The sequence below is a fragment of the Amblyomma americanum genome, chromosome 4 (genome assembly GCF_052857255.1).
Source record: "Amblyomma americanum isolate KBUSLIRL-KWMA chromosome 4, ASM5285725v1, whole genome shotgun sequence".
NCBI lineage: Eukaryota > Metazoa > Arthropoda > Arachnida > Ixodida > Ixodidae > Amblyomma > Amblyomma americanum.
Window position 1 is genome coordinate 128,770,020 of NC_135500.1, and position 25,435 is coordinate 128,795,454.

Sequence of the window (25,435 nt, forward strand, 5' to 3'; positions counted from 1 at the left end):
AAAAAAGTACAGAAAAATCTGTTGTTAGGATAAGACGACGAAACTTTTTGTCGTATTTTGGTCTCAGTTTCGTCGTATTTTTTTTCTGCTTAATATGCGTGAACTTCAGAAACGGCAAAAGTGACGCCGGTTTACTTGAAATGCGTGTTTAACAAAAAAATACTTGCTTAATTAAAATGATTTAAATGAGCTCGTTTAATCCCCTCTCTTTCGAACTTAACGCTAACATCTGAAGACAAGTGTTCCTTAAACCCCGTGGTTAAACTACAAGTGCGATTTGGATTGGATTGTAATACTGCATTTGTCCAAGAGATACAGGGAAGGTTGTAGCCTTGCCACCCACACGACAGCCAGGCATCCTTGGACCCTAGCGGCGGCTTCGGTCTGTCGGACGGACCTCAGTTGAATCTCCGGTCGGAGCTGAGTATAGTTAGGTCTCCCATTGGTCTAAAGGATTTATGCTTCTCCCCCAGAGGGAGCCTGAGGGCGTTCCGAGAGTGTGTGACTGATACGAGCTCTGGCTTTACATAGCTTACACTGTGGAGAGTACTGATCCGGGCAGTAGACGCTGAAGTACGTGCGAAAAATTATGCCTATGGAACAATGTAAAATGCCACTGCGATTAGCCAGCGAAGCGTTATACATGGTATGACGATTTCGTCTGACGAAGGTTTTAAGTGTTATAATCTGCTTTTCTTTGGTTAAACCTGCCCACTGCTCAGTGGTAGAGTGTAAAGGGGGCGGACGCTTCGTCAGGCAGCTTTTGATTGCCTTTTTGTTCGCCTCCTCGGCAACCAAGTGTTGTTGAAATAAATCTGAATCTGAACAACGTGCCGAGAATAACCAGTGGCTTCTTCGAACGCATTCATACCGGCGAACTCATTCAGCGATAGGAAGGGGGGGGGGGGGGCATGAATGGAATTCCTGGATGCTACCGTGTTCGGTTCGTCAATGGCGGCCTTCGAAACCTTGCCGATGCAGGCAGAGGAAGGAACGGATGTAACATTTCCACACCAGGCATGACTAAGAAAGGGAGAAGGAGGCACAGTCTGAAATGCCATCTTTGAAATATGGAGTATACGCAGGCGTGACGTCACAGCGCAATCCTTTTTCCGGAGAGATGTTTTTCATTTTACGTTTTCCTCTATAAGCTGACTCGCGCAGTTGCAACGTAGTGAAACACGATAACGTTATGCCGACTCTTAGGAGCTCGCTGCAAAACACTGCTTGGTGACGAGATGTTTCCCGCGAAATAATGGCCCCTCTCCAATGAGCTTGTGGCTTGGGCCCATAAGAAAAAAAAAAGAAATGCAAGTACATACACCAATCGTACATTCAACAGCTGATTAAACGTTGGCTGTCAGTTCAGCGACGAAATGTGCTTTAACTTAGTCACTTTATTCACTTAACGAAGGCGCACTAGAAGGGTTTAGGAGAGGCAGACAAGATTGGGAAGAGGGTGTAAAACCGAAACTGAACCGAAAACATTTTGCTCAAGCTCCATTTATAAGCGATTCATTACTAAGCCGGAGTGTCGTAAACTATTCGTGACATGCAGTATGAAACTGAAAAAAAAAAATTCGAGACGCTTAACTTGCCCTGTTTTCGAAGCTATTTCGTGCAGTCACTACGTAACGACGTCGGCTTTTCGGAAGCACACTACCCGTAACGGCTGCTAGCGAAAAAAATTGTGACTCCAATCCACTCTGTGAAGGTGGTTCGACAGCGAAGCTGTGAAACGACACCCAGTTACGCATTGCGACGTCACTTGAAAATTCCACACGTGGCTCTACAAAGAGTGAAACCAGAGAGAAGTGAAATGGGCTTGAGCTATGTGCTGCATGCCTGATTTCAGAGGAGATATGCTGTTTGCATTCAGTTTTTAGCCTTGTGTTTACCGGAACGCGTCCGACGGTGTTCCCATTGTTCACACGCGCCTTATCAGCCATCATGCGCTTCTGACGCTTGTTTCGTGTTCTTTCTTAATGGAAACGAGTACGGAGTTGTATGCTGTATGCCTGATTTGAAAGGAGGTTTACCCCACGTATATTTTTCTACTTTTTATTTTTCTTACATTTTTATATGCATTTTTCATATTTTGGTCTTTATTTCTTAATTTTATGGTATATTTTTACATTTTTTGTTTATTCCTAAATATTTCTTTTTGTTTTTATTTTATTTTTGCATTTACTTTTTATTTTGGTATATGTCGCTACTTTTTAAATGTTACGACTGCTTTATGTTCAGTACGATTTCAATGCTGTTGGGTACTTTTCCACTCGGGGTAGCATTCAGTTTTTAGCCTGGCGTTTTTTGCTGACGACGCCAACGACACGAAAATTTCCTTGGACGGTAAAGGTATACAGGTTCCCTGTAAAAAAAAAAAAAAAATGTTTCAACAGTCGTTCTGCGCTCGTGCAGTATAGACGTATCGAGTTATAAATCGACGGAAGTGACGTATACGCGCGTGAGACACAGCGACTCACCGCTGATACGAAAAAAAAAAGAAGTGAGAAACAATAAGCACCGTCCGCCGGGGCGTCTTCATCGTTGGTTGGCTGACCTCAGGGAATTTACGTAGTACTACTCATATTTCAGGTACGCGCAGGTAATAAGAGGCAGTTAAAAATAATGAGTGAAAAACGGCGGCTGCTTTCTCTGACGCATGTTTCGACCCCGGCCGGTCGTCGAAGACAGCGTGCGGTCAGGTATAGGGAGGCCAGCGTTACCGGCGTCATAAGCGCGCGCCGACGCGGACGCTACGCAGGCACGTGCTCGTCGCATATGCTATACTTACAACCCGTGACGCGTCGGCGCCACATGGTCGCGCATTGACATGTGCGCACGACAGAAAAGAGACACCCCCCCGTGTTTTCTGCCTCCGTCCGTACAGCGCCGATCGAGGCGGCAGTGGTATGGTGCCGGACGCTGCGCTTCGGAGAAGCACTTCATTTTTTTTTTTTTAAACCCGCTACTTCCATTAGGAGGAGACTGAGAAGCGTGCCGGACCCTTTGGCGTCTCGTCCGACCCCGCCTTCGCGTTCGTTCGTGCGTCCATCGGCGGCGGGAAGAGCTGCGCGCTGCGTCAGGATTCGCCAACCCTGACATCATCGAGGCCGCTCGCGCGCCGGCGATTATAGGATGGTTCTTTTGTGAAGCGTGCGGAAAATTCCCCTCCTCTTCCACCTACCCTCCTCCTCCTCCTCCTCCTCCTCCTCCTCCTCCTTTTCGTCCATCTACTCCACCACGCTCGCGCCTGTCACTTAAGGTCGCCCGAGGGAGAAAAACACACGACGTCACACTGTTGTTCTTTTCGAGGGATACACAATACCCTGCGGCTGTACCACGCCCCAACGGACGTCCGCATGTCGATCCGTTTTGTGTACTCGCGCGCGCGCCAGAATGATCGCGCTCAGTCGTCTGCCCGGCTTTGATAGCGAGGTGGGTGGGTGGCGGTCAAGCCAGTCGGAACGGACGAATATCGGGCCGGAGACTGCACCGTACCCATCTCCGGTAACCGCACGTGGTGCCGGTGCTGGGTGTCGTGGTCTTGAGGGTAGCACGGTGAGGGAAAACGCTGTGTATATCTTGTGGTGCAGGCTCACTTTATACCTTTTGGACTCTCACTTGAGGCAAGAAAATAACTAAACGAAAAGAAAAAGGAAAAAAAAAGGAATCGAAATGAGCCAGTGATTTTTATATCGCTTAGTGCTTATAGAGAAGTTCGGTCGCGTGCGCCGCGTTCGATGGTTGTGGAGATGCAGATAATGTCGATTTCCTTGGTGGTGATAAAAAAAAAAGCCTATTTTGGGCTTGGCCCCGTGGCAAGCGTACCTGCACTGAAACCTACATTGGACTATAAAGTGGTAGGTAGATTGAGTGCTATTAACATATATTGATAGATGCAGTGAGGTAGGCCTTATTGTGAGGTAATTAGCTGGACGTAGTAAGGGAGCACAATTAGGCCATCAGGAGCACCCAAATCTCTAATCTGGTGACAAATTATTTCTGCATGCACTGTGGTATCCTTCGCGTATACACAGAAGTTTCTCGTTTCCGGGACCTGAGGCGTAGTGTGTCAGAAATATGTGGGAATATTCTAAAAAGAGAAAAAAAATGTAATCTAAGCCCGCACCGCTAGTTGTTGCAAAGCTCGCTGGCATGAAATATTAGTTCACTTCGCTTCCCACTCTTAATACAATTCCAAGTGAAAGGTTGCCTAATTGAGCAGTTTGCTTACTCATTCCAGAATACTGACGATTCAGGAAAACGCTTTCAATTGGCGGTGATGTCAACAGTGTTAGGAAATTGTTGTTTGCTGAAGTTTCGCCGAGAGCATTATCTCTCCGAAACTGTTTAGGATGTTATACGCCGCACCTTTTCTGAGATGTGGCAAGTGCATCTGGGAGTTGCGGCAGCGCTCCGACTTACGCAAAGGAAACTCTCCGAGCCGCGCCCCTAATGAAAGATATTGCTGTCGTCGTGCAGGGGAAACCGAAGTGCTGCTGATGAACTTTTTAAAAACAACTCAGGCAGGCCTCCGTGTTTCGCAGTACATTAGGCAGTCACAGGCATTAGACAGTTGAAGGGACTGTCGTCAAGAGCACATTTAGGGTGCAACGCTCTTTACTAGAGACTCGTCACACTTTAAAACCCTTGTTTAATCTTTGTGCACGTCTATATATAACACCAGTCGCACTGAATCACGTTAACCCTTCCCAAAGTTGATAACTGAACACATTCAAAGCATTTTTAGGGAACATTGCCCTTGAAAATGCCAGGTGCTAGGTGCAAGAGAGAGTGTACAGCTATATAGATCTACGCCAAGGAGTGGACAACGGGTCGAATGAGCATCACCAAGTCGATATTAACAGATGTTCACTTATATAAGGTTCGAGTTGCCCTGATATAGACCACCAGAACAGAAACGAAAAAAAAAAAGAGAAGGAATAGTGGATATAGCTAGTGAACGCGGGCGTTGAACATCGTTTCGAGCATGCGCCTATACTTGTAAAGGTACAAAAATACAGAGTTGTGAATTTGCTTTGAGCTTACTACATTAATCATTTAGAAACTTCAGTTTGCAAGCGTCCAGATATTTGTCTCGCATGTGTCCCGAATGCCTGCGGTGGCTTTGAAACCAGGAAAAAAAATTCAAACAAGAGAAGTGAGACTTTTGTGGCGAAGAAATGACGAAGATAGCTACCCTCACAACAATTTCGATAGACAGTCTTTAGACTGCCTGCAAACTGTCTATAGAATGTCATGGGGCTCTAGCGGCGTGGTACCTTTACGTTGCGATGCAACTTCGGCCCTGCCGTTAACTTCGGAGAAGTCTTTTGAGTAGTTATCGCTGTAAAATCACGAGGGATGCTGCAAGACGCGCAGAGGAATATTGAGAAACGACGTCGAGTCAGTCGGCTCATCGCAGAGCCTCGTCACACACTTGGGCCAACTATCCCTCACTGTGAGTGTGTGCCAACATACTGAAAGCATTACGAAGCATCACGGGTGAGGATCCGGCGCTGGCATCCTCTGCGGAATCTCCCTCTCTGCCTCCTCTATTCCGACAGTTGGTGTCCGGTCACCGCCGGTATGGTTCCGCGATGCCATCGGCCGCCTGTTTGTCCGGGCGATCCCCTGGCGATGGCCACGTGTGCGCTCTCATCGGCGGCGGCCGACGAGGCTGACGCACGGGAAATGGTCGGTGCAGGAAAAGCCAGCAGCTTTGTCGCCTCGTGCAGCCGCGAAAGCAAGGCGAAGAAAGTAGACGCAGAAAGGATAAAAAGAAATCAGGAATAGATAGACGAAAAGGAAAAGCGCAGGCGGGCAGGCAGGCACGGTGGCGGTCGGCGACATCGCCGTTGTTGCAGCCGCTGCCAGCTAGCGCAGAGCGTCGTTGCGTGTTGTTGCCGGCGCCTGAGCTGTTGGACCCCAGCGGGCTCTGTAGAGGTGTGGTACTTAAGTGACAGGTGATCGAAAGCCCGCATAATCTCGCGCACATTGATGACGTCATTCGAGGCAGAGCAGATTGTACAGGTAGCTATAGCGCACCGCCGCCGACGACAGGGTCTGTTTTTCTCGCCGGCTGGTGTGAATGAACTGTGCTGGTCACTGGTTGAATTTGTGTCGAAGCGTTTACGGGGCCCGGTGGTGCTGCAGCGCTGGTAGCGACGTGGAATGGTTGCGAACCCACAGTGTACAAGCATGCTTGGCATGTTGCCTTGTGGAGAAAGAAAAGGTGTCGGTGGATGGAAGTCTCCATGTATTTATGAGCTGCTTGAGATAAGCGTGAATAACCTTTTCTCCTGTTCGGATCTGCACCAAACCCTGCCCAATCCCCCACCGAGGGTATGTGACGTCGCTTCAGAGGCAACAACAGCAACAACATGAGAACAGGGAGACCTACAACTCAGCCTTCAATCAAATGTTTCTTCTTAGTGACGGGCCAAACGCATGGCTTCGTCCATTTCATGTTTGAGCTGCAATATCAGCCATCTGAACTAACCGCCTAGAATTCAGCCTGCACTGGCTGAGTTGTTGCAGATTATTTGAAAACAAAATCAGCGAAGCTGCCCAGTTAGCCATCCACCGAGAAGAAATATCCGATTGAAACTCGGCGCTCATTGCGATAACAATAAAAGATTGAACGCGTGACTTGGAGGCAGTGGCGATTATACGACCGAAACACGATTGCAAATTAGCAGCCGAGTGTTCGTAGGAGCTTGTTTGTTCGGCCGGCTTTCGAAGACGGTCTCTGACTCAACTTACGTCTTTCTTCCTGAAAAAACCTGTTCGCCTATTGTGTAATCGTCGTCCGCTTTGCACAGTGTTTTCGAAAGCTTTAGCAAGGCTGACGCGAGCCAGTGAGCGCTTGCGTTATGAGTCGCGACGAGATCACTTGGACCGATTTGATAAGGCATAAAGGCACACAAGCCACAGCGCTTCGTTTAATATCGCAGTCCGTGGAACTGCGCTTAATATTCCTTTCCAACAGAATTAATACGACAGAATGTTGACGCAATAGGGAAGCCTATAAAACGTGAAAGTATGTTTACCGCGAAATTGAGATGGCTTATAGAAAGCTTAATTCATTTGCTGACTCAAGGGATGATTCAAGAGAAGTTGTGCAGAACGTCTGCACCGCCTGAGATTATGTTTTAACTCTGGCTAAAGAGGCCGGTATAGAGGCTGTCTCAAATATATGCGCGACGCACTGCTTCGGGTACTTCCAACGGTTCCACTTCTCGCAACGTGATTAAGTTTCATCCATTCACAGTACGTCAGCATTACACAAGGGCGTTTTGAATTTGCTAATTTTCCACTACATTATTTGTTTTAGTGCGTTATGTGCTAATTTGGACTTCCACATGCGACATGGGGGGACGTCACCGAAAACTGTTACTTCACTCCCGGTCGCAAAACACAACAGATTTTTTATAGTCCTAACAGGCTTTCTGTAGTATTTTGAGACCTGGCCTTGCTTGTAGTAACAGAAATTCTTTAATTAACAGGCATTTTTGTATATCATTGCCACGTCCCTGCTCGTAGCGACAGAACTACTACAGTTGCGGGGACTTAATACGGCATAATAATTGGTTTTTTGGGGGAAAGGAAATGGCGCAGTATCTGTCTCATATATCGTTGGACACCTGAACCGCGCCGTAAGGGAAGGGTAAAGGAGGGAGTGAAAGAAGAAAGGAAGAGAGAGGTGCCGTAGTGGAGGGCTCCGGAATAATTTCGACCACCTGGGGATCTTTAACGTGCACTGACATCGCACAGCACACGGGCGCCTTAGCGTTTTTCCTCTGTCGTTACCGCAGAGGACAAAACTTGTTATCGTATTTGGCCAGGCTGCGAGCTATCAATGGTATTTTCTAACTGGGAGCTGAGTGACGATAAGAAGGCCATCGCGGTGGGCATGTCCAGGATGGACTTTGGTCTGGTCACGTTCATGGGCTGGAAAAGGGGGGGGGGGGGGGGTAGAGTGGAGCTCAGACGCTTCATGAACGCAACCACTATTTCTGCGACTCTCAACTTTCACACACAGCTGTCGCTGTCATTTAGCTGACGCAATAAAGTAACGCCTCATAGCTTATTTTCTTCTACATTCTAGTGTCTTCCTGTCCAAGTTCGTACACGATGAACCGCAGTACGCACGATGGCTTCACAATGAAATAGAAACGGATGCGAGAGTGGTACATTTTTGTATACCATTGAAAACCATGTGCGGCGAACGTACAGTCTTTGCCAAAAGTAACCAGGCTAGACTGTTTGCTTCTCAGTCGTATGTTAAAGCTGCTATATGCCAACCCTCAAGCTGTAAATCTCTGCGTGGTAACGAGAACTCTTGTCCTCACCTTCCGAGAGCTTTTTAATCTTTGGGGAAACCTTAAGGGCTCTACTATTCGAATGAGAAGCGACCCATCCATCCTGCATAGTTACTTTTGATTTTGTTTTGTTTGGTTTGGTTTATGGGGGTTTAACGTCCCAAAGCGACTAAGGCTATGAGAGACGCCGTAGTGAAGGGCTCCGGAAATTTAGACCAATAGGGGTTCTCTAACGTGCACTGACATCGCACAGTACACGGGCCTCTAGAATTTCGCCCCATCGAAATTCGACCACCGCGGCCGGGATCGAACCCGCGTCTTTCGAGCCAGCAGCCGAGCGCTCTAACTACTTAGCCACCGCGGCGGCTGGTTACTTTTGGCAAAGGCTGTACATTGCTGTGTTCATCAGTCGTCATTTAAGTTAACATTAACCTCTTTCTTACCTCTGTTCTGACATGGCACCGTCCGCTAATTACCGATCCGTGCTCATTACCATACTGTCCTTGGCCGTTTTCTACGCACATTCAGGCTTCTAGAGGGGACCGCAGCAGTATCCACACAGCCATCTCATTGCCCGAAAGCTTTGAGCTCGCTGTTGACTCCCACTGCAGGTCAGTGGCACCGGTCTCTTTTTTTGGCGGCCTTTCCTCGCAATCCGTTTTAAAGGGAGACCTCGATTTCCCTCTCTCCCTCTCGCACTCAGCGTACAGCTGCCCGCTCTGTTCACGACTGGACGCGCGCTTTTGTTTCCCTCTTAGTTATCCTCACCCGCCGCTGTTGTTATTAATATTACCATTATTATTAAGACCAACCCTGTATACTGCTGCTCCACTTGTTGGCCGTGGCTGCGTGCAGATCGCGTTTTTACCCGCCCCAGTAGCGCGCTGGGCAGCTGGGCAGGTTAAGGGGGGTCGGAGAAGAGAGAGCGCGGTCCGGCTTCGTGATAAACGAAAACTTTTGTTTCTCCGAGAGGCTGGCATGCTTTCACCGAGGCGCTTCGCAAGAGCGGGGATGGAGAGAGTAAGGGGGGGAACAGGGCCGACGAGGGTCGGTCCCTCTCCGAGCAGGGTCTTCCACACGCGGCGATCCGTAATCGGCGCCGAGATGCTCACCGTGGCCGGCCGGCCGTCCAGTTCGGGCGAAAAAAAAAAAGAAAAAGGAGAGCCGTGTCGGGCGGCGTCTTCTGTCATGGGCGCGTGATGTATCGTCTTGTCTTAGAGGGCAGTTTATAGCCCTGCGAGTCGGCTAATTAAACGAGCGCGCACGCGGGGAATTAGGGGGAGAGAGAGATAGTGAATGGATTGAGAGAGGATGTGGTATGAGTAGAGTAATGTTGCTTTCTTCGGTGTGCAGCGATTCCACTTGGTGAAACGTTTCTTTCGTTTTTGATGTCCCCGGTCATGCGAGAGTTCAGAGCCCGACGTAGGACCTTAGACCCCAGCACTGGCGACGTGTTCATATTAGAGCTCCTAAAGGACCGTTGTGTGCCGTGGAGCCTCTGGACGCAGAATAAAGGTGTAGGTCTTCGAGCAAAGTCTCAGCAAAGTAGTGTGCCGTTGATGTAAATTGCAAGCACCGAGTTTCTTATTATCCAGAAGTTCATAGCGTATGCATTTGTTTACTGAATGTGGTTCTGTTCAAGGCGTTTCGGGAGAATTTTAGTTGGCTCTTTTTGACGCCTTGTATGTGCGTTTTTCTTTCAAGCATTGCTTTCCAATGAGCGTTTCGAGTCTTCATTGGACTCGAGACGTAGTGCAAAAAAAGTACTCACGTCCACCTCATTGTTCTTTGTGTAGTCAACGGCGGTATCACGTCCAGAAGAGTAAGATCATAACTTAATACGGTTTGCAGGCTTGTCTGAAGGCAATCAGAACGTTCCCGGTCTTGTAGGTTTTCAACATATTTATTTCGTGTGAAGAGACTCCACCTTTCAACGGCGAACAATACCTTTATCAAAGATCAGTGCATGGCTAAGAATGCAAAAAGAAAACGATGAAAACTTTCTCTGGCTTCGTATTCATACGTTTAACACTTGGAAAGTGAGAGAAGCGCAAACCGGGACAAAGGGACAGAGAAAGACAGACACAACACAGGCGCTGTGTTGTGTCTGTCTTTCTCTGTCCCTTTGTCCCGGTTTGCGCTTCTCTCACTTTCCATGGATCACCGTTACCGACTCGCCCAAGTTTCTACCCTTGTGGGGTTTAACACTTCCTACTCCTTCTTTTGACATAACCAATGCTCTAAACCAGGAAGAAGGTTCGCTATAAAAAACCGTTGTCACCCGTCGCTCTTACCTGGGTGTGTATTTAGAGAGGACCTTTCATGGAGAAATCACGTTGAATATGCAACTGGCGCAAAGCATCCAGACTGTTGAATTTCTCGCAGCGAAATTTTTACAAAAAACCCAGCAAATGTAAAAGAACTGCTGTGCCTCACACACATTGGAACGCATTCTTGAATATGCCAGTGCAATGTGGGATCCACGTATGGCTACATTATCAGATCTTTTAGAACGCGTAGAGAACCGTGCAGCCCGCTTTGTTGCCAATGACTACAATTTTCAACACAGCGTTTCAGCAATGAAGGAATCTTTTGATTGGGAACTTCTTAGTCTTAGGCGCCTGCGTAGTACTGCGTAGTAGTACTGGGCCCTGCCAGACACCCGCCACATCCGCCTTAAACGGCTAGACCCGACAATGACCTTTTCAGTTCCTCGCGGAATACCTCGCCCTATTGCATGCGTTATCCGTAGACTACGTTTAAACGTGGCATTCACGCGCAAATACTTGCACTTAATAGGACAAGCGGACTCCCCGGAATGCACCACATGTGGCGTGCTAGAGACTATAGAACATGTTTTAGTGGCGTGTCCAGCGTATGCATGTGAAATACTCATACTCACATCTGCTCTGAAGCCTATGGACACATCGCTCCTCTCTGAGGATTTGATCCTCGGCGCTTGGCCAGATAGTTTTAGAACTGTAAAGGCAACGCGAGCGCTCTCACGCTTTTTGAGCGACACGGGCCTTGTCTCGCGTATGTGATGTCAGAAAGTGTGCCTTGTTTTTTTTAAGTAGTTTTTCATCCGCCTCCTCCCATCATCATCGTCCCCCATCGTGACCTTCTTTTATCTCCTCTTCCCGTCCCCCAGAGCAGAGTAGCAGGCCAGATATTTATTTTTCAGGCCAACCTCTCTGCCTTTTCTATCAATAAACCCTCTGTCTCTCTCTTTTGTCCCATGTCCAAAAATGCTCGATTCTATTCCTGGTAATACATATTTCTTTAATTCATTTGAATTTTCTAATCTTTTATCTTGATTCCGTCTTCTCACGCCTATTTTTCCCCGCGCAAATACCCCATTGGGATTATCTACTGAACCTTTGCCAATCCTCCTGCGTGGGTATGTGCCATGCTTACTAAGGAGAAGAAGAAGAAGAAGAAGAAACTCCAAGTGTTCTACCGCATCTACTTCGATAAAACCGGGATTGGTAAATATCTGTATGTTCTCCTGCCATATTTTGTATCTGCACGCTATGAGCACGCTTTTAAGGTTCAATAAGTCAGATAAATCACATAGCCTTTGTCTTGTAAACTTCGCAGTTAGACCAACTATTTCAAATGAAAAACATTGATTAGTCGTTCGTTCTCCAATACCAGTCTTCGAGGTGTTGAGTCGGACTTGCAGTAATTATACTTAGTAATGTCAAGTTCGAACAGAGTTAAAATTTTGTTAAAATGCGTGGGGTGCTCCTGTAATGCTGTCTATACTCTACTCCATACTCTCTGCTCTCTATCTTAATGTTATACGTATTACAAATCCATTACTCCACATGAAATGCCTTGGAATGTCAGACATTCAAAACTAAAACGTGTGCTCGTCCTCGTGATCTCCTAATGCCTTGACAGAAATTCACAAAAAGGCTCCTATATTTTCCACACGAGTATTTCCCAGGTACAATGCATGTTTGTTAGGGCGAACTGCATACCACACATGCGGTGGCCTTCTGTCCAACTCCGTATACAATTGTCAGATTCTCTTTGCCAGGAAGGGGTCCTGGCAACAAGAAACCATCAAACTATTGAGACAAAAGAAATAAAGTGCGGCACTAGTTTTATACTAATTTAAAGAGAAGGCGAACTAAGTGGAACAGCCGTACATAATAACACTGTGAAAGAGATCTGTCTTCGTAAGAACGCGCGAATGAGGGGACGCAGAAAGCGCCTCTCCGGCTTCCAGAGGCCAGGTCGATCCTCCCTACGCATGTGCTAGCAGAACAACGCTCTCCCCACGAATGCTACAGCGCGCTCCCAGCATCACTCACTCCACGACTCGGCCTCTGAGGGCATTCCGGACAGCGACCGGGCAACGGCTAACGCGAGCACGTGGGGCCTCCGCGGACACTCCTTGCTGGAGGATCGCTGGAGGAAAGGCGCTCTTCCACACGCGCACTGCTGGCTGGCTCCTCGCATCCGGATCTCGGGTAATTGGGCGGGTGAAAGTGGCCATCACTGTAGAGAGGCCTCGCCTTCCCCTCCCCCCTCTCCTCTCGCCCCCTCTTCGTCGAGACCTCTCCTTGTACACGCCACTTGTGCCCCCTCGTTGGTGGGTGCGCGAGTCCTGGAGGCCCTCCACTCTTCCACAGGTGTACTGCAGCGCGTACAGTAGGTGGGTGGGAGAACCGTTTAAAGTGACGCCGCTTATATGGGACGGCCGACTTCTTTCTTTCTGGGTGTTGTCGAACAGCCGTCGGGCCGGGCTCCCTTGCGCAACGTCGGTATTGGTTTTTTGTGTGTGCACGTCCTTGAGGCGCCACCTGCAACGGGGATTCAGGTGCACCTTTGAGCACCACGGTACAGTGGTTCACGTCCGCCAGTGAACTGCTTATACCGTTCTACACAAGTGCGTTGTCGAAAGCGCAAGCAACTGCAAATTCTTTGCCTGCACATTTTTTTCTTATACATTTAGGCATGCTGTCTAACGCCACACTCAGCCGTGGATTTGCAGCGTCTCTGATATTAGTATAATATAGTAGCCAGATGATAGCAGTAAGGTTAGGATGGGGATATGTAAGATAAGGATAGTAGTAAGTAGTATGATGATAGCAGTAAGGTCACCCGTCCCTTTCATGCGAACTCTGCGACGGAACTTGAACTTGCCTACCAAAAGCGAATATGAGACTCCGCCATACACTCGCCTTGCGAAAGATAGTACAATACGCAGTACTGTCATCGTTCGCCCGCGATACGCGCTGAGATGAGCAGAGTATTACCCTGGGATGTTCGCACCTTCAGCCTCGGTCTTCAAAGTGGTTACACTGTGATACAACGGTTCTGAAAACCGGCCTCGGCCTGCTTTGCCTTTTGATTGTATCCTTTACTCGCCGCTACTCCTGCTTGCAGTCAGTGAACGACGCTTTTCACCACTCGCAACGGGATATGCACGTGCTGCTGTGCATCTGCTATTCTGATATGATACCTACGAAAGATGCTGATTTCCCGCAATCTGGAAACGACTGACAGTGCCACCAAGAACTTGCGTTTTTCGATTTCAAGAAGCATCCAAGCACCTGTTCGCAAGTAGCCGCCATTGAAGGATCACCTTTGTTCTATATGAAATAGAAAATATAAAACAAGGTTCATTGGCAAAATACTCGATATACTGTATCCACCATGGCTTGCCCGCTTGTCCCCCTTTTATTTATTTGTTTTTTTCTTTTCTGTGCCCCCGCTGGCGCGCGCAGTGTTTGCACCAACCTCTTCCTGGGAAGAATTAGCCTAGATACTGGAGCAGGCCGCAGCGGCAGCGGCGCCGTGCAGTTACCGAGCGAACAGCTGCTGCATGCGGGGAGATGATTGACAGAATTAGAAGACCAGGTCACGTGCCGCGCGGCACGAGAGGAAAGCCTCGCTCGCGCACATAATGCGACAAGTCCGGCGGTCATTTCGGGCCGGCTCCCGATTATAATGCGAGAGTTGTTCGCGAACAGTAACACGCGGCGTTACTGTCCGCGAGCTGAGGGATGGCAACCTGTCGGTCAACTACGTCTGGCTGAAAACGAGGTAGCAAAAACCCGCGCTGCACTACATCTGCCAGAACTGCACATAGAGAAATAAAATTCACGCGAAAAAAGTGCTTCTCCTTAGTTTCCTTAAAATGAAGACATCGTATATTTCACATTCTGATGAGAACAAACCACTTCACGAGGTGACTATATCGAGCCGAGCACGATGCGAATATATATATATATATATATATATATATATATATATATATATATATATATATATATATATATATATATATATATATATATATATATATATATATATATATATATATATATATATATATATATATATATATATATATGACGCCTGCGTCACAGGTCCGCTATAACCGGATGTCCGTTGTAATGGGCGCCTCCGTTCTCACAATGTCGCGTAGTACGCGTACATTTCCCGGACAGCGACTTCCACGCAGCGCCTTATGGTGCGATCACGAACAGCCGCGCGAAGTGACCATAGCGCAGTCGAAGGCTGGGCAGAAAGAGGAGGAGGAGGAGGTTGAGCAGAAGTGCACAGTGGGATGTGCGAGGCACGAGCCCGTGTCCATACTGAGTGCAGACCACAGCGGACCACGCGTTACATCGGCGCCACCTATAGAAACTGCTACACCCGCCGACAACCACCGACGAGAAGATGGGCGAACAATGTTCAAACGGCGTTGCGGCTACACCTCTCTGCCGGATGTGCTATTCGGCTGTTCGCGACCGTATACATCACCCCCCCCCCCCCCCCCCCCCCTATCCAGTCCTCCCTGCCTGCCTCCGTCCCTGTACCTCTGGCCCAGCCTGTTCTTATGGTCTTCTTCCTTCTTGTGTATACCCTCCGTTGTGCATGCAATGCCACGGCACCAATGGTGCTTTGCTCGACCGCGTCTCGTGGTCAGCCGTTCGCCGCTTTAAAGATCTCTCGGTGGTTGCTGCTCGCTGTGCTGAGAGGAGCGCGTAGATGGTTTGATAGACGGAGGTGCTCGTTCCGGTCCGCCTGTTCGGCCGCCCTTCAGCTTGCCGCCATTGGGAGAACTGCAGGGGAAGGGGGGTTACGGCAACCTTTTTTTTTTCTTTGGTTTTCACGCCTCGTTTATTTACTTTATTCTCTGTCGAGGGCCGCTGTTGTCCTTGTTAGCGCTCGCTTCTCTTATTCTTACGTGGCGTGGCTGCGGCCGTGAGCAGAGGCGGCCATCGTAGCTCCAGAGGTGTTTCTATGGACAAACACTGAAGCTGGGCTGTATTGTGTTTAGCTCATTTCAGTGTATTCATACTTCGGTACCGAGGATACCGAAATATGCATGTGGGTGGAATGGAATTAAAGGCTTCAGCGCGTGACAACATGCATACCCATGGAGGAAGGGCTACTCGTACAGCATATACGACGCTCTCATGGTACATGCACTAATGATGTAGGTAATTTTTGTTGCAAGGCAAAGGGGCGTCCACATCAATGAATTCTGTGAAGTCCCATTCCACGCCTGAGCGCTATGGGCGGCGGGCGCTACAAACGTGTGTACTTAATTTTTTTTTATTTTACCACATGAATTTCGCACAGGTACGCCCTCTTTGGCGTGATCTTACAATTTATAGGAGCGCTATGTATTGGTCAAGACTGGTAGCTCCCTCTTCAGGTCTTGCTGTCTCCTTTCGTTATTTGTACGCGCCGCTTAACGATTTTTTTTTGCGTATTATAGCATAACCATAAGGTAGGTATGCGAATTGGTCTGAAGCGGTCGGAATAACTCTTGCATCCAACAGCTCCGCAAACCTGCATCCTATATAGGTCGAAGCGTATGTGTGAGAAGTTGCGCGTATCTGCAACCTCATCATTACGACTGATTATCTACCGCCCTTGACTGCTTCTTCCTTCTACTGGTGTCCCCTCTGTTACCCTGACAGACAATCGGTTACAACGAGTCTGTGCTGCAAAGTCCACTTCCTTAGCTTAGCATCAAACACGATGACGTCAGCTCACGCATGTCCTTCGTCTAATTGCTCTCTTTAAACATTCTTCTTTCCATCACTCGATCGTTATCGTATTTGGAACTTTTCGCTTCGTGTTTCAGACTCTGTAAGGTGATTATTGGCAAGCCACTTCGATTGTATATAGTTTACTTCTCAGATATCCAAAACATTTGTACGTCTTATAGACCGTACAGGTAATATCAGAATGACAGATAAGAACCAGGCGCTCAGCAATTATGGCGAGCAGCCCCCCGTTGTCAGACTGCCAGACTTCCTTCTTATCTGCGACTACCACAACTCCTGCAACTCCACGCGTTGGTGGTTTTTTGTCCGCTGGCGAGAGTCTCGGCTTTCTCTGAAAATAAAGGAATCAAGAATAGGCGGCGTGGCGCGACGGCAAATGATCGCGCGGCGTTATACGGCGCGCCCACACTGCCCGCCGCGTGTTTCTCGAGGAAGTGCTGTACACTTCAGTAACTTTGCATTTCTTGCTTTTGTTTCCGTTCCGCGTCTGTTCTTCGGAGACCCGCAACGATGGGGATTTCTGAGTCATTATCCCGCCCTCCAGCGGAGACTTGTACGCTTGCGCATTGCCCCGTACGATTGCAGAAACGTACCAGGTCGGTGGGCACTTTTTCCTCCCTTCTTCATTGCGGCCGTGATCACAGGCTTGACTATAAGCTGAATCAAGCGAATGCACTGCCATGTGTATACACATGCGGTCACACAGAGTCATAAAGGCACAACCATATACGGCACATTGGCTGTCTGAGTCGAACAGAAAGTGGCGGGCATATATCTTCGCAGTGTCGCCTTTTTAGCTGTCGACCCTCGCATTGCGTGATCGCTTCTTGGCTACTTTATACGTGTCTCTGCGCTGCCATGCAGCTGGGAAAGGCCAGCGTCTTCCGAGAAGTGTAATCTTTCGACTACTGTCTCAGAGAGAACTCGGGGATACATTACGCACGTAGTTTTTTTTTAATAATCGGCACAGAGGTCGTACCATAACGTCTTCTCCGAAAAGTGGCCCTGCTTATGTCAGTAGGCGCTCGACACCACACACGGTACATAATGGTACAGGTATACAGTGAAGAACTTCTTTTTGTTCTAGTTGGTGCATTTTGAACCTAAGAAAAGGAGCAGCGCCAAAGCATGCAACCACAAGCGAGCAAAGGAGAAGACACAAGCGCTGCCTTGTCCTTTCTTCGTCTGTGGTTGCATGCTTTGACGCTGCTCGTTTTCTTATGTGCACAGTCGGTGGGAAAAAAAGTGTCTGGATCACATGTTCTTGACACGAAGCAGATAGCTCTACTATTCGGCGGCGACTGGAGACCACACTTGTGAAAGTGAAAGTCAAAATTTTGTTCTTTCATCCCCACAAGTGTGGTCACCAGCCGCCGACTAATAGTACAGAGCTATCTGCTTCGTTTGGGGAACTCGTGGTCCAGAGACTTTCGCCCCCGACTGCACGGTTCTACATGAAGTAGGCCTATTTCCTCTCTTTACACAACGAGGTCCGTCATCGAATATGCGTTGTTTTCTGACCGGCCAAGTCTCAACCCGGCCAACTTTTATTTCTATATCAGGCACTTCGGTCTTGGCCACAACTGTAGCAGGCTGCTTGCACCCTCCCTACATACAGTTTACATGTATTCAGGGCGTTTCAACTAAGACTTTACATAGTTTTAAAAAATATGTTTTTTGAGTCAGAACAGCGCTTTTTTCGGCATAGCATTGTAAGTGGCCTAGTGCGTCAGACTACAGCTAAGACGGGCTAATTAGCAAGCTGGTTAACTAATATTGAAATTTAACCTTTTAACAGCCATTAGGAATAACCATCTCATTTTTTTAGAATTTCAAAAATGCCGTTAGCTTCGGCGCTGTGGCCTAACAAATTTTGGCTATATCGACAAGTTACATGCACTGGTCAGGTTGCTTTGCCTGCAAGCTTCTCGAAAGCGCATGTATTATGGCGCGATGTAGCCGGAATTCGTCGAGCCAAAGCGTCGAGGGTAACCGCGTTATAGAAATTTTTAAAAGTTATATAGATATTATTTACTGTGGGCTACACGCCTCTTAATAATTACGGATCCTAACAGTAATAGTTAAAAATTAACTATTCAATAATAGTTAACCATTTTGCTAGGTAGCGCGTATCAGCTTTATTCTGATGTACTGGGCTATTGATAATGCTGTGCCCAAAAAAAATCGCTCTTCTAACTTAAAAAGCCTATTTTTAAAAATTGTGTAAAATCTTAGGTGAAACACCCTGTATATCGGACTTGCTGCGAACAATGACTATTCTACAGAATCTGGTGCGCTGATGGAACTTATAAATTACAGTGTAGGCCACTGTACGCGTTCTCATGCTTTTCTTGCGTACCATGTCTTTCGGTCGGTGTATTTGCGTTACAGTGTTGAGCTTGAAAGCAGGGGGTGCTTAATGCCTGCGTTTGGTTCCACAGAGCTGTTCGTGCAGTCTTGGTATACGTGACTGGACGACAAGGGTGCACAATGCATGTCGGTCGATTACGAACTTATCTTAAGTCATAGAAAACTTTCCAACGAAGCGTTTCGTAGACAAATTTCTTTTCCCCATATCAGCGCAAGACAACGAAAACTATTGTACGGCTATTACGAGTCATGACCAGTTAACACTAACGAGAAGACAGTCCAGTCATAACAGATTAAAAAAATTTGCTGCTTTCTCAGTGACAGAAAAGATGAACAAAGATAAGCAAAACAAAAAGAATCAAGAAGGCAAGAAGACCGATTGAATCATCAGTAAAGAAAGCAGACCATTGTTGCACGGGTCATAAAATAAGGACAAATAATTTAAAGCGTATAGAAACTCGGGTGTCCACATCTATCAATGTGGCCTTTTCTTCACGAACGAGGAAATAGCGCTAAAACGATCCCTTACGAAAATATGTCATGAGTTTCTAATAAAAAAAATATTTTGGACGTAACCCCCATCAGGTAAACCTGATGACTTGTGAGTTTAGTTTTTGATGAATTGCAGATTAATATTGGTCACCGAGTTTCTGATTACAACGTGATGTGTTTTTTCTTGTTGAGATTATCGTTAATTTGTGATGTATTCATCTTGAATTCTTGGTGCAATGGTTTACGATGTATGCAAATTACTCTTTTCTCCAAAAAATAAAAAAAACAGTGCCTTGAATGCCATTCTTTCTAACGCCTTTTTAGCATCGTATACAAACGCTGCGGTAATGTTCCCCTGCACTTAATGCAAACATCCACTGATTCCTCTCTGCTGTTATGTATAAAAACTTCGCTGAAACATGGACAGTCCAGGACCAGACCGCTAACTATTACAGCAAACAGCTTCCAGTGACCCTCTGAATGGAGCAGATAAAAAGATCGAGAAAATGGGGCATTACAACGCCCCGGAAATAGATGCTACACCGATACACTTACCTGATTCAAACTTCTTCATAACCCGGGCTCACGCTTATGTACTCTCAATAAAAGGCCCCCAGCAAGTGTTAGTGGAGAGTTGTTAGTAAGCAGTTTACTAAATTAATTTTGGCGTCATGTACGGAATTTCCGACAAATGCAAATAAAGGTATTTAACTACAAAGCTCTGCTAGTTTAAGCGCATGATTACTTGTTTCTTCGTTTGTTCATTTTATTTTGACAGAATGGGGTGTATAGTATCACACAGAATATCACAGATGGGTATAAAGCACTGCCAAGGTCGACGAGTTTAGTGCACGCCTGACTAGGCCTCGTCTCCGGAACATTGCATCAGGACAAGACTGTGGCCGGTCGCGCCAAGAACAAAAATAGCGAGGCAGCAATAACTGTACAGTTACGAAACTGCACAAGAAATTGAGAAAAAAAAATGTTTGGGCGGTGCATGAAAGTTAGACTGCGCTGATGTCTTCACGCATAAGGAAAGTTAATGCGAAAACTCATTAAGAATTTATGATGTGACTCCGATGTAGAAAGTTATTGCAAAACTCATCAAGAAATTATGATGTCGGTCTGATGCAAGAACACAACAGATGTTGCCTTTCTGGGCCGTTTGTGATGAGTCAACACGATTACATCATAATGATATCAGAAATTCAATATTTATTTTTATAAGCGCGAGACTAAAAGAAGAGAGACGGACAGAGGGTAGCGGCAGTGCGCGTCCTGTCCGGATCTCTTCTTATTCTCCCTTTAGCGCCATTTTGTCGTTCATTAATTATGTCTCACTAAGTGCCCCCATTCTACGTTTTCTGCGCCGGCAGGAAGGCCGGCAGACATGGACGAGCATGTTTGCAAAGCGAAGCCTGTCGTTCAATAGCCGCGAGTAGAATGGACCAGGGGAAAAAGGAAATTTTAGGAAAGCGTGATTTTGCCATTCACATGAAGCTGTTGTAACAACTGGATGACATAGGCTTCATCACTGCGGCCATAAATTTTGCAAATGTGCAGGTAGCTGATACGACCGGTTAAAAATACGCATTTCTTATTTTCACCAGACGGAATGACACTCCTAGCGTGCGTTGCCAGTTAACTATACTAATACACTAGCAATGAATGTTTCACGGAGAATTTCTGGCTTTTTCCGCTAGAAAAAGAAAATAAAATGTAACGAAGCGTTTACGTCCTGTCTGCAGCGTCAGTGCGTGCTTACCTAATTTCTGGCAATAATACAGACGACATAAAAGGAGTAAAATATTCAACGCTACACACCATTTCTCCTCAGCACATAATCTATTTGTGACGCAGGAATCCACGCTTGCTTCACCTTTCACGCGGCCTCTCACGCTCCGAAACAATTCATTGAAACGCATTTCCCGGTTATTGCCCATGTGCCTAAAGTCTGTCGCGAGTGGCTCTAAGGTCGGCCGGCTCCTATTTACACCCGGTAAGGGTAAAACAACGCCCACCGTGAAAGAGCGTCGCGAGATATCGCGAAAAGGTATTTCGCTTCGGGGTATTATGAGTGAGGCCATCGAAGCCAGTTGCATTTTTTTAATCGCTAATGCTCCGGCCATATCGTAACCTGTGACGTTGCAGGGCAAGCGACATTTCCACTTATTTCTTGGCACGCTCGCCGCTCCTCTGCGGTTCTGTTATTTGGCAAACAACCGCAACTTGCTCCGAGGTACTTACTCTCTTTCCCCTTTTTCTTTACTTTTTTTTTCGTGCGTCAGGATTGGTACGTGGCGCGACTGGCAATCGGTGCTTTCGACATGTAGCGCTCGGGAATTTTGTCGCGTTCACAGGTGTTCTTCAAAGTCTGCACGGCCACTTTCCTCCGTGTCCTCTATTCACTCTAAACAGAAAGGAGTAAAAAAAGGAGTAAGCAGTACTCTACACACTAAACAATTTCTCACCCTTTAGGGTGTAAATCAGCTGTCCCCAGACGAACACCCTTTTCCAATTGTTCGGTGTTAAAAAAGAGTGCAGAGATCAGCACCTTTAAGAAACGGTGCACTTAATGATACTTTAGAGGATGTAATGGATGCACCCTCATTAAAGGGTACTATTTTTCCATAACACCTCTACGAATACATGTTGGAAGGGTGCTCCACATTGATCCACCCATGAAGCAAAAGCCTTGGACTGATGCGCGCCTTCTAAACTTTCATGCTGTGCACCCTTCCTGAAGGGTGCTGATCTCTTCACCCTTTTTAGCACCCAAAAGGGTGTTTGTCTGGGGACAGCTGATTGGCACCCTTAAGGGTGAAAATTTGTTTAGTGTGTACTCTCTAAACACGAATAAGCCTATATGGGAATAAATTTTTTTATATTCCTTCCTTGTTAGAGTGCAGCGCACTTTATATAAAAGACAGTGTGTTGAACTCTAGCGCACTACATAAAAGGTAGCGCACTGTATAAAAGGTAGTGCGCTACAGTACAGCTTACTCCGTTTTTACTCCCATGCAGGCGTATTCGTATTTAGAGTGTAGCGTACTTACAGTTTTGAAACTCGCTTTCAAACGAAGACAACCTTACAGCGAATAGCGCAGCGTTTCCCGGGCCCTGTACATAATTTTCCCCCAACGAAACTATTTCTTCTTAGCAACGCACGCAAGGGCTATACGTACAGCATCCTCTGTAGTTCGCCGAAAGTGATTCTCCCACGCAACGCTTCCTACGCTTCTATTTCTTTATACGCGGCAATTTTACTCATTTACTTCGCATTATCGCGAGCTTTCAGGAAGCTGCAGAGAGATGTTCCTCTGGTGGAACTGGCGATCGAGAGAGCGGACTCTCTTCCGCGGAGCCTCACGCTCACGAGAGCGCTCGGGTGAGCGCGGATGTCAGTGCGCGCTTTGCCGTGAGAAACTGCGTGTATACGTTAGACTTGCAGTGAACGTGTGATGGGAAAGCAGCGTCCGCTCGGGCGTTGTCGGGCGCACTGTTCGTCGGAAATAACCGGACGGCCGCCGCTCGCGGACATACGAAGGCGCACGAGATGAGACCCATCACCGCTTCCTTTTTCTCACGGTATACCCCCGGCTGCGTTTCCGTAGTCGGAGCGCCTGCGTTGAGTTCGCCGACTTGTTCGTATAAGATCGAGGCCTCCTAGCCCTAGCTGGGTTCTACGCTTCTACTTATTACGGCTTGTTCAGATTTCTGTGCCGCCATCTTTTGAGAATTTAAATTCTATGATAATGAATTTGTTATGAATATTTATTCTCGTCTATATTTATTATAGGAGTCATGATCTGCGAATATCTCTTGCTTTACCTTGTTTTTTTTTTTAGAAAGGAGGAGGCTATCGTCTGAAAACGAGGATCCTCGATAACTTGTGATCGATATTTTATTGTTTCATTCATTCATTCATTCATTCATTCATTCATTCATTCATTCATTCATTCATTCATAGGGTCCTTTGTGAAAACGCTTAGTTAACAAAAAAAAAGTCGCTAGATTGTGCTGCTTCACTCCTAAAATATAGCCACCAGCTCGCATTCGTTACGGTACTAAGTTGTGCAAAGAAAACTGCCCATGCGATGCAAGGATTAGCCACGTTGGCACAGCTGTCAGTAACCTGTTATCAGCATCACATACCACAGCTGCACGTAACAGTCAATGACAGCGAGGTCCAAGCCCGAGCAGGTTTTCTTATTTAAGTTTCATTTAGATTCAGGGTGTCGATACTGGATCTTGCGGTTTAATCCGTTCTACGCCGATCATATCGGCGCACTCTCGGTTAAACAGGTTTCGTTGTTCGGATTCTCGTAACTAAAGCGTCTAGTTTATCGAGGCAGTTCAGTCCTCGTGAATCCGGAGCGCGCTCGCTCAATGATACGTAGAGCAGTAATATTGTCTCTCTTGCTCAATCGCCTGCAGATCATGAAGCTCAATTCTGTTTATTTTCAGCCGCTCATTTATTGCAAGCGACTACCTTCAAATATCTTGGCCAATGTGGGGTTTTCATAATTTTTTTTTGCTTTCGAGGCATATTTGCACAGCAGTCTACTTGAATCACGTTGTAATTAGCGCTGGTTTCTGCTTATACGCATTAAAACTTCCTGTCATGAACAAACACCTTTACAATATGCACAGCCGCTCAAGAGGCTTGTAAATAAAAAAAAGATTTGAAGTTATGATCGCTAGTCTTAATTGGCAGCGGCATTAATTGCGGCTGTCGTACGGGTGTGTCTCCGTAATCACTGAATAACTACAGACTGTGAATTTCCTTTGCTTTACCTTGGCGTATAAAATTAGCCCGTGAACTTATTTTTCTAATATTCTCTTTCGCGAAATATGACCGCTTCGTTCAGTGCAAATCCGTGGAGATGCGTTGGAATTAAATAAAAATAAGTGAAACAAGGGAGCTGTCGCTATAAGTGAATCCTTCGTTTTACATTATCATTATTATTTTCTTCGGGCTGTAAAGTATTTATCCGCCACTGTCAGTCCGACGTGTGCGCAGTACATCACTTCCGCTGGGCCTGCAAGAAGTTCGACGGGCCAGTTCGCGTTTTTCTCAACGAACGTCGGACGTGCCTCCGGTCGCGTATGCATTTTCGATAACTGCGCTTTCTGGGAGGCATGGCTTCTTCCGAAACTGTGAAGGAGCGCCGGGCAGTGGGAGGGGTAGCAAAAAGAAAAGCATGAAAGAAAAATGTTTGCAGAGCAGGCAGGCAAGAAGTTGGGTGAGTCGAGAAAGGGAACGCAATGCGCACCGGTGAGACAGGCACTGCGCGAGAGAGGAGGGTTCGGGAGAAGGAAGGCCGCATGGGCTCGCGGCAGGTCGAAGAGGAGGCGGCGGGTGCAGGGAAGGGAAGATAGAATGGCGAACGCAGTCAATCTCCGAAGGAGGCTGAAAGAGGGAGAGACGGGGTAGGAAGAAGAGTGAGCGATGAAGAGGAAGAGGGGCAGGGGCCACTGGTTGCCCTCCTCGAGTCTTGGAATTTCCGGCTGGCGTCGCCGCAGGAGGAGTCTCTCTTCATTGTGGGAGCGATCTCTCTCCCCCCCCCCCCCCTTCCTTTGCAAACGCGCTGTAGTAGTTCTCGCAACCTGGCTCCTTCCCTCTTCTCCTCTCTCATCGGGCTCGGCAAGAATAAGAATAATTATTTTTACTTCTAATTCCCTCCGCAACCTCTCCTTTCACTGTGGACACCTCCACTACCACCACCCCAGTCTTCACTCTCTGCCGTCGCACCCACCGCAACCTACAACGCCTCGTTGGGTCGCAGGGCGACGCCTCTCTCTCTCTCTCCGCCTCTCCCCTGTCCTGCGTAATTTTTCTGTCTCTTGTCGAGCTGGTTTACGTGCGCGTCCTCCCTTCGTGACGGTTTCTCCGAAGCATCATTCAAGAGGAAGACGTCGGCGGCGACGTCTTCTTCCGACGTGCGCTCCCCATAAAGAAGGAACGCAAAACCTGTGCAGTCTGCTTCCATCGCTTGGTTCGGAATCCTCTCGACTGCCACCTGCTCACTACTCACTCACTACTTCTCTTGCGTCCACACTCCGAGCGCAACGAACGATCCACCACCCACCCACCCTCTGCCGCCACGGGGATCCTCCAAGCCGCAACGGGCGCCGGTCTTCAGCGAGCGAGGGCAGGGAGCCGGTCGCCTCCCGAGTGTGATCGCTGCGGCGGCGCGA

The 25,435-nt window shown here is 47.4% G+C and overlaps 1 protein-coding gene across 2 annotated transcripts in view; it reads left to right on the plus strand.

The window, feature by feature from the left end:
- LOC144128348 (uncharacterized) overlaps window positions 1-25,435 on the plus strand; it is a 161,824-nt gene that overhangs the window by 56,833 nt on the left and 79,556 nt on the right. The gene's annotated exons all lie outside the window — the stretch shown is intronic.